The 10,919-nt window shown below is 32.7% G+C and overlaps 1 long non-coding RNA gene across 1 annotated transcript in view; it reads left to right on the forward strand.

Annotated features, from left to right (window-relative positions):
• Positions 1 to 9,169, forward strand: part of LOC122638185 — a 20,858-nt gene extending 11,689 nt beyond the window's left edge. The window contains exon 2 of the long non-coding RNA XR_006329374.1: positions 8,887 to 9,169. This is a non-coding gene — a long non-coding RNA (uncharacterized LOC122638185). The remainder of the gene's footprint in view (positions 1 to 8,886) is intronic.
• Positions 9,170 to 10,919: the final 1,750 nt, after the last annotated feature.

Here is a 10,919-nt window from a genome sequence, read left to right on the forward strand (position 1 = left end):
CTCTTGTCTATCATAATAAAATTTCTTCTTTTCTTTTTTTTTTTATTGTTGCGAAGCAGAAAAGGTAATATGTAAAATTGGTGTTGAAGAAACGCGATGGTTTTACCACGAAATTCTACTTTCTCTTGTGAAAATTTTCTCAATTTTCATCTAAATACCATAGTATAATACAAACGTTTTCATACGATTTTAAAGAACGTTAACGTCGATGACAATGGCACTATAACGAGGGCCCTGACTGATAGTTAGCCACATGAACAAGATAAGAGAAGATCGTCGAATCGACGAAGGTGGGAACGAAAATAAGCGCTAACGATGCCTCCGATCGATCGTCGAGGAAGGTTGAAAACTCTTTGCAATCATGGGTATAAGTCTTCCTAACGCGGTGCGTGGGAGTTAGCGAACAATAGCTCGTCACTTCGAACTAATTGCTTTTCCTTGGTCGGGAGGCGTACTTACACGTTTTTCATTTCGCGACGTTCTCTTGTTACTTTGTAACGAAGCTCTTAGGATTTTAATAATGGCCAAAGGCGCTTATCAATATCTTTGTATTATTATCATAACTTCATCCTTTCTTTTTACTTTTCCGTTTTTCACATTTCAGAATATGTTTTAAAAATTTATTATTAGAATTTTATACTTGTATCACTTCGCGCAGACATAAATTACAATTTTATATTTATTACATTTTTTGTCAATTATCAACAAGTAACAGAAAGAGAGAAAATGATAAAGAAAGAAAAGAAGTAAACAAAAACAAAGAAGAGGTTAGATCGATCTGATTTGACCATAGTTAAAGAAAAAAAAGCTGATGAAAGAAGAGTCAAGATGTCGAATGTACGCGAGCGAGTACGCAAACCTGGGAGAACACGTTCATAAGCCGAGTATATATGAGCTAGCTAGAGAGGGGTTGTGTTCGGTATCATCCATGAAAGAGAGAGTCAGAATGGAGGGATAAAAGGAAAAAGAGAGATGGAAAGAGGGCTGGGCGAGTGCCTCGAACACTGGCTTTGGTGGGGGATGAAAGTCAACGGAGCTCTTACCTTCCGGTTAGGAATGAGATACCGAAAGAGCTAGGTCAGGGTAAAACAACATTGAATCTGTGCAACCAACCCCAGGGCACAATTTCCGGCAAGCAGTTTTCAAGTGTGACAACAATGACAACGAATTGGAACGTTGTAACAACGTGTACGGTATCGTCCAATATTTCCTCGATATTTCATTTGTTTTGATCATCAAATGTAAATATTTAGAATTATGGATTCATTTAGATAAGAAGATAGACGCAAGTCAACATTTCGTTTAGTATTTCTTCAATATTTCGTATATTTTGATCATTAATCCTCTATATCCCAATGTCTTGACGTGCCTACTAAAAAATAATATGTGAAAATTATAATATTACTTATACTTTATGAGATTTTATAATCATATCAAAAAAATATGGAGAATTTTGAGAATATGAAGTAACAATTAAGTTTTCAGCGATAAAATGATAAATACAGATATATAATGTATATGTGACTTCAAAATTACATTTAAATGTAAATGTGGATTCATGGATTCGTTTCGATTGGATATTTCGAAATGGATCGCTCAATAGTTGTTCGATATTTCATACATTTTGATTATTAATCCTTTATATTTTGAATTTGTTGACATATCTATAGTAAAATTATATGCTAAAGTTATAATATTAGGCGCATTGTCGAAACAGTCGGCAAATAGATTCTGGGGAATATATGAGCGCATGTGCACTAGGTCACAGCGAGCAGAAATACACGGGTGTCTCTTAATCACCGTGACCAATGAAATACATTGAATTAAATGTACTTGTTCACACTATAAACAACTTTCTTGCAGAGTAGATACTGGAGAATGTAACTTTCAAATTGCTTGAGGCGACCGCTTCCATCATTTGTGCGTAAATCCGTCATTGAGACCGGATATTAACAAATTAGAGTCCATTGATTTTTTCTTTCGTTGAGCTGGTTGATAATTTTCTTTCGTTGATTGGTTGATAATGTGCACGCAGCTTTTTTATATTATAATTATATTATACTAATTATAACTTATATTTACAAAACATGAAGTAATAATTAAGATACAAAGTAATAATTAAGTACATTTGGCAATCAAACGAAATTATACTTTAAAAATATAGATATACAAAATCTACGATTTTAAAGTTACATAAAGTTATAAAGGTTTAAATGTAAATACTTAAGATTACAGATTTATTCAGGTAAGATCTAGACAAATTTCATAAAGAATCGTTTAATAATTTTTTCGATATTTTAGTCCTTTTAATCATCAAATGTAAACATTTCGAATCATAGATTCGTTTCAATAAGATATTAGAAAACTTCAGAATGGATTGAATTCTATCAATCGGGTAAATATCGAAATTCCAAGAATCGACAAAGTTCATTCTTCTTGATCGATAATTTAATAGATTCTGGTCGTAACACCTGCTCCGCTATTCCCTTTGCAACAATTGCTGATGTAGATCGGTAATTAAGACCATTGATATAATTGCATTTACTACGATGTAGCAAAGTAAGAATACTTCTTAGAATACCAATGAACGTGTTCTCGTTACAGACCAAAAGAATATATCTACGTATGTATGTATATATATATATGTATGTATATATATATAAATATATATATATATATTTATTTATTTATTTATACACATCTACATGACTTTCATATACACTTTCTAAAGATATGCTTGAAGAAATTTACTTAACATTTTTTGTATTTTTAATGATACTATTATACTTTAAATTTCTGTTTTGAAATGATATATTTATGTTTCAACGATTTTTCTACTTGTTACTTATGCTTGTTAATTACTCATTGATTAATTTCATTATTAATATGCAAGCTTTATTGAGATGAGTTCCATTTGGAATTCGTAAACGATATGATTATTAGGTATATATTGGGCATTCGAATTTATATCTTACACACATATCTTCTGTATGATCTACGTATACGTATATAAGCGTATGAGTCCATTAATCGTTCGTGCCTATTTAAAATCCTTCTCTTTCTCCCTCACTCGTTCTTTTTTTTATCTTCCTCACATTATTTTTGAAAATCACTTCCGTCCTCGCATATTTTTCAATGAAGCCTATGTATACAAGTAAAAAGTATGGAAATAATTCGTTGGTCGTTTGAAGATCGCTCGAACGTGTCGAGAAATTTCGTTAATTTTTCCATGCGAATAACCTGAATCAAATCCGCAAACAATAAATTTCCACTTTATATTCATAAATAATGTTTCATAAGAGATACGATATAAAAAAAGATATGAATAAGAAGATATTTTCTTCGAGTTATTCGTGAGGCCACAAGGAAAAAGAAATGATTCGAAAGTTGTTCGAAAAACTTCGAACTAACTTGGAAAGTAGCCGTTTAATGAGATTCGGAAAAAGTTAGAATGAAGGCGTAAAAAGTAATGACGTTTGCGAACTTGATTTATCGAGTTTAGATCAAAAGGGAATCTAAAAAATCATTTCCTCAAATAAATAATATTGTTGTTAGTCACAGTTTTTTCATTATTAATTTATTTAAATAAATGAAAAGTGAGAAAATAATGTCTTTATATATCATTGTTTTGTTTTGAGCAGTTTAGAAAGTAAGAAGAAATTATTAATCGATCTTGGATCGAAAGTAACTAAAATGTTATGTAATTAAATAAATATTTCTTATTATTATTTAAATATTTTTCATTTACAATTCGTTTAATGAAATTCATTGATATAAAAAGAAAGATTTCTTAATATCATTTAATTATTGTTTTGTTTTAAACAGTATCCAATACACTTTGAGAGTAAATAGATGATCTAATGAAGAAACGGTAACACCTAAAAACGGTAGCAGAATTCACCGAAGATATCCGAAGGTCTACCGAACGTGATCGAAGACCGCCGAGTATGCCACTAACGAGTCAGCGGAATATTTGAATTTGGAGAGAACGGAAGGAAAGTGTGTCCCTAATGCGAGAAAGTCAATTAACAAAGAAAAAGCATTGAACTTATATAATGGCTACCTTAAGTAATCAATTTTGTTACAATAGTGCATTAGTTACCTATAAAAGAACTAATATAATAATATGAGTACGTGTATTGTAAGAGGTCGAACGAAATAATGACAAGAAGAAACGAATTATTGATGGTCATTGGTATTCATCGAATGAAAACAAACGAAACACATAAAAACCATCCTTCCAGATATTTTTATAATATTGTCTGATATTTTTTCAACTCCACGTTTGGTAAGTTAAATATTATCACGTTTTATTTATTCCTTTTGATCGTTAAATATGCTTAAGATATAATTTTCTTGTATTATCACGCCTACACAGATATACATATGTATATATAGAAGTAAACTCGGTGAATATTCAATTCAATGTGTTTGTAAATGTAGCATTCGGATATAATCGGGTGGAACAGAAATGAAACGTCATTTAAGAATTAGTTCGAGTATACTAAAAAAGCCAACTCTTTTTTCTTCTTCTTGTATTCCTATCTCTTTTTATCCGAACGCTAACGTATAAAGTATAAGAAAAATATAATTGTCGTTTTAATATATCGCTTCTCGGATTACGATCATCGAATATTAATCCAAATGTTTTCATATAAAATAAAATCTTGATCGTGATTTAAAGAACAAATTGTTATAAAACCTACGAATGTATTATTTTTATACATTCTACAAATACATTATTCGGAGCAAATTTATGGTTATTTATGGTAACTATGGTTAAGGAATTTTGATTAACACGCTAGAAATTCGAAGAATGTATTCGAAGGCAATGTGTAGGGTAATATCGTAACTATGGTTGAGGTATTTTGCTTTATGTCCTAGAAATCCAGATATATTAATGATTTCTCTGCTTGACTAAATTCTCAAATAATGTCTCTCTCTCTCTCCCTCTCTCATTTATATTCGTCATTTAGTTTCACTAAGTTCTAAAGAGACATAACGTTTTGTTATAACATTGAAGACCAAGTATCTTGACCCAGTTATGTTTTAACCGCCGCCATAACATCGCAATTTTCGACGTAATAACGGTGAGTGGCATCGTTAAGATAGGACACGTTTGGAGAATAGAATACATGCATATATACATGTATATAGCTTTTTTCTTATTATCTCACTATTTCTTGTAGCTGTGTCACATTTTACAATTAACACCAAATTTCAAAGCAGTCTCATATAATTATTTGAAATTGTACTTCGAGAAAATAGCTTTCCATTGGGCTGATTCGATTACGCGAATAACAATAATAATTAACAGGATACGAGGTTTATACGAAAATTTAATTTTATATTTACTAGTCCCGTAGATAGGAAATTATCCCAAATGTTAGTATGATTTTGTCTTCTCTCTCATGTGTCTGTGTCTGTATCTGTGTTTGTGTCTATATGTGCATGTTCTTTCTTCTGCATATATATGTATGTTGATCGATTTGTATACGAAGGGAGGAGTTTTTCAATTTTTGAAAAGCAAAAGCTGAAAAACATCGGAATCGGACACTGTTTAATTATTAAACCCTTTCGTATTTATGAAAATATCCATCTATCGGATTTATGATCGTGTAATAATTTACGTTTGAGTGAGAATCAATACCAGATGGATTCCGAAGCAATTCGCTTTCGCAGTAACATGTTTTTATTCGAGAGAAACCGGCATACGACTCGATCTATCTACCTTCGACTATTTCAATTTGTTGCGGTTATTATTTTGTAATGAATGCAACAACAACAACAAGATGGCATCATGGTCCATTCTTTCGAAGTGTTGATAATCTTACTATTTTCTTTACTACTAGTTTGTATTTTAGAATTTATCGAATTTAAGAATTTAATTATGGCACATAAGATATTTTATTTTATAGCTGTTAGCTATACTTTGATATAGGGATATATTAATATATGTACATATACATATATGTATATATATATATTATAGCGTTTATCAATTATTTTTAGGCTAAAATATCACACAGCCATCAAGAAGAAAAAGCAATTTCGTAACATCAATGTTGACTTTCTAATTTCTAAGAAAAAAAGGATCGAATTATCTTAGATATTGTAATACGTAGATACAAAAACTTGACTAAGTAACAAGAAATCCTAAAAAATTTATCATAACGATAACAATTTATATTATAAGCCAGCCAACAAACGAACTGACAGCGTATCTATAGTTTTTATAAAGGATCTTATATAATATAATCCTTTCATCCAACAATGTGAGATTCTAGCAGTAGACATAAATCGTGAAGTTTCCATCTAAGTACTTGTTTCTTCTTCACTCCTTTTCTACCTGAATCACTTTTCTTATCTGACTTATCCAAATCTTTACCATTTCTGACGATGATTAGCTACTTTTGAAAGTACGATCGATAGCGTTTTCACTGACGCAGGGGTCTGAGGGGTTAAAGAAAGGGATTGAAGAAAGTCTCTCTCTCTCTCTCTCTCCCTCTCTCTCTCTCTCTCTCTCTCTCTCTCTCTCTCTGTTTCCCCTCTATGTTTTCTTTAATTGATGTTCCTCATGTTTCTTCTTCGACTAGCGGCTTCAAATCGCTAGCTTTTTTCTCAACTTGTTAGATTTCAAACACTTTCGATAAGTAATCGTCATTGATCTATTAAATGATTATTTGATTCTATTTTGTTCTCTCTCTCTCTCTCTCTCTCTCTATATATATATATATATATATATATATATATATCTATTTCCTTGAATCTTAAAAAGAATTAGTTTTAATTATTAATATAATTATCTCATCCTATTTTCTTTATAAACCACTATCCTCTCCAAATTTCTGTTCCTTCTTTCAAAAATACTATTTACTTTATATTACTTTATATACTTATTTTTGAAGTTTCCACTAACATTTGTAATGTTTAAAATAAGTGAATTTAGAATTTTAACATCTTAGTAAAGGATGGAGACGATTATAGAGGTCTATAATAATCATAGAAATGTATTATTTATTGCTAGTGACTCTAGGGAAAGGGAAGAAAATGGGAGAAGAAGAAAGAAAGAAAGAAAGAAAGAAAGAAAGAGAGATAGAGAGAGAGAGAGAGAGAGAGAGAGAGAGAGAGAGAGAGAGAGAAAAGAGAGGTCGACCTCGATTACAGCCATTTTCTTACTTCTCTCGTAAGATCTTCCAAGCCTATCCTCTTCTCGAGTAAGCAAAAGCGGTTTACCCGTATGATACACAATAACGAGATAACGACGCCGCAAGGGATCATCGAGCAATACAATAATCTATTTCTCCAATCCCTTTCCTTTATCGTTATTTTCATATAGTTAACATCGATATGTACTCGAAAAGATCGATTTTTAATTAAGAATCATATCGATTCAAACAACATTGAATTATCCTCATTTTTTTTTATCCACCGATTCTTGTAACCACCACCTTGATCCACCGATTCTTGTAACCACCACCTTGATCTTATAAACTATAGGGTTAGTTAGATTGAATTTGTTTCATTTTTGCTGATAAGTTTTATTTCCCGGTTCGAGTAAGAAACTGAGGATTGTTAAGGTCTTTCCTAATCTCTTGTGAAGGGGAGAGAGAAAGAGAGTGAGAGAGAGAGTGAGAGAGAGAGAGAGAGAGAGAGAGAGAGAGAGAGAGAGAGAGAGAGAGATGAAAAGTACGAACGTCAGTAGGAATTACTGATGAAGGCTGCTTTTACATCGTGACGTCATGCATCGTATCGAACTCGTCCCTGGAGAGATACCTGCAGCATCTCTTTCTCTCTCTCTTTTCTCAAATAGAAAGAAAAAGAGAGAAGGGGCGAAAGCATAAGATTAGCAAGAGTGAGAGAAAGAGAGGGAGTGAGAGAGAGAGAGAGAGAGAGAGAGAGAGAGAGAGAGAGAAACAGACTTGGTAAACTAGGTCGCCGAGAGAGAAGGAAGGGAAACATAACACAAGAGGGCGAGCGGGAAGCAACTACCACCATCATCGAATAGTAGCAAGAGTGGGGATTTTAGGATGGAGTAGGGGTGGTAGTAGTTCAGCTCGAAACGGCCCGGGCTTGAATCTCCTCGCACTTGCGAACGTTTACGCATATATATACATACTATATTATACGTATATTGAGATATATACACGGTGGATACTGTGCGTGGGTGTTGGAGCCACCGCCTGAAAACGTATTCGCGCTGGGATTTGCGCCTGCGTTGCTTAGCAACCTTACCTCGTATGACGTCACGGTCTCTCTGACGTCATCTCTACAATCTCCCCTACTATTCACTTCGACCAATCGTTGAATTACACATTCGGTGCTATAAAACTAATCGACTTATACGTAACCCCTCTTATTTTACAACGATTCGCCGAGATGTATCTAATTTTTTTTTTAATTATTTATTTCGTTAGAAAATTATTTCTTTAAATATTCATATTTTTCTTCAAATCCTCGCTTATTCGAATTTCGCTTTACACTCACATTCACTTCCCGGTTTTTTAAATAATACTTGTACAATAAAGTTTTAAATCATCCAGACATTTTTTACTTCTTTAAAAGGTCATAGTTATTTATCTATTATTTTATTTTTAAAGGAGAATATATGAAGAAACAATTTTCCTTATATATTTTGCCCTTGAAGTTATTGAAAATTATTGAACTATTATACAAAAAATTGCTGGGATTTAAGTGCGTTTTAGGAGTTATTGAGAGTGGAGAGTATGTTTTCCAGCTTGTCGAAAAATATTCATGTTTTTAACATGAATACGTTAAACGGCATAGGACACTTTATTTAACAAACATACATAACATAAATACACAATACATATATTTTGAATGTTATACACACACACACACACACACACACACACACACACATAGGTATATATATATGTGTAAATATATATACGCATACATAGAAAGAGAAAAGAGAAAAAAACTTTTGTTTCGCTACTATACTCTCATGCATATTGCATGTCATCGCATATTTTACGTACTCCTTCATTCGTCCTGTCTCTCTTCCCTTCTTTTCTCTCTCTTTCTCTTTCCCTTTATAACTCGAGCCATTCGTTACGTTTGAGATCCTTCGCGATATACGGATTTCTTGCGAATAAAGATCTACATAGCTCGCTTAGAGTACGTTGAAATAAACTTTTTTCTTTTATTTCTTTTTATTTTTCTCTACCTTCTTCTCTTCCGATGAATATATCAGCTCGCTTTTCATTTCTATGACATACTTGTATATACATAAATTTCTTCGTATACTTCGAGAATTTATTTATGCCGAGTAGAGGTTAATGAAAGTAACGAGAAGGTAGTAGCGAAATATTTAGGTATACTAGAGTACGCAATTTTAGAGATGCAAATTGAGATTCAAACGAACTGCTTCGTTTCGTTTATCTTTCTTCGGCATATCTCTTGTTTGCGTATTCCTCTCTCCTTCAACTTATATACCAGTTAAAAGCAGAGAGTTGACGCGAATTAAAGTGGACGTTGCTAAATGTCTCCTGATTTCGTAAAGACGACGCTACAAACGGAAACACATTGATTATATCGCTCGAGTTCCTGTTTTTCTTTTTGTCATTGCCATCTCGTCACACAGGAGTCTATATTCTCGTAAGAAAAACAACAAATATAAAATATGCAGTCGTACGCAAATACATACTTACGTTAGTGTTCTTTAGAATTTACAAACAGTTGCTTCGCATAATCGCCAAGCTCTCCTTGATTCTTTGACCGGTGAAACGAACTATATCGACGTGGACACGTCGACACTTTCGAACTTACCAGAAGGGTGAGTATAATAAAGTAACATCGATTACGACCTATGACCTTTGCCAGAGGAGAAACCAATGCTAACGCTCATGCGCGGTGCTCGAGGGCAACCAAATTATTACAAGTTCAGAAAGGACTTATGTACTTAATTTTACTTCCAAACAATTTTTTTATTGAAAGTGGATAGTTTTTGATTCGCTATAATTATATTTAAAGTATTGTACTTCTTTTAATGTCGATATACTTACACCATATATATATATATATATATATATATATATATATATATAACATATATTACATTACATATCTGTTATTTCATATTAGATTTGGAGTTGAATTATTTTAGATAATTTTTCTATTTTATATTCAATTTATTAGATCTTAATCCAACAATACAAATAGAGAAAAAGAAAGAAAAATTGAGAAAAGAAACAGAGTAAGAGGGAGAGAGAGAAAGAGATAGACAAAAAAATTCATGGATTTTCTTTTTACCGATTTTCCCATATGTGCGTATACTGTCATAAAGGCTACGTGAAAACAATATCATATGCCCACTCAGTATTTAACTATATCAAGCATTCGCTTTACTGTTTTGTATCACGGCCGATTTCTCAAAACAAGAAGCTAATGTTATCTCTTTCTTTCTCTCTCTCTCTCTTTCTTTCTTTCTCTCTTTCTTCTTCTCCTCCTCTCGTAACTGCTGTCGGTAGATCAAACCGTTCCGCCAAAAGATCAACTCACTTTGGGTCACGTTTACGAGGCATTCCGTGCGAGCGAGCATCGCCGTTAATCCTGCTTTGTGGCAGTGCCTGTTACAACCTCAACCCTCTCTCTCTCTCTCTCTCTCTCTTTCTCTCTCTCTTCGTTGGTTTTCAACCCCTTTGATGACGTGTTCGTCCTCTCTCTGTTTCTCTTTAAAATCGGTCGCGCTCGTATATACACACATACGAATACGTATTCATGTAAATTTGTAGTATAGTAAATATATATATAGTATATACACTATATATATAGGTCATCACCATGCCGTGGCAATATCTAATTTAGGTTACTGCTGTTGCAATCGGTGCGACTGCTGCGGCTTGCCAATTATTGACTACTACATCTATATCTTTCTCTCTCTATCTAACTATATA

This window comes from Vespula pensylvanica, chromosome 2, assembly GCF_014466175.1.
Source record: "Vespula pensylvanica isolate Volc-1 chromosome 2, ASM1446617v1, whole genome shotgun sequence".
Lineage (NCBI taxonomy): Eukaryota > Metazoa > Arthropoda > Insecta > Hymenoptera > Vespidae > Vespula > Vespula pensylvanica.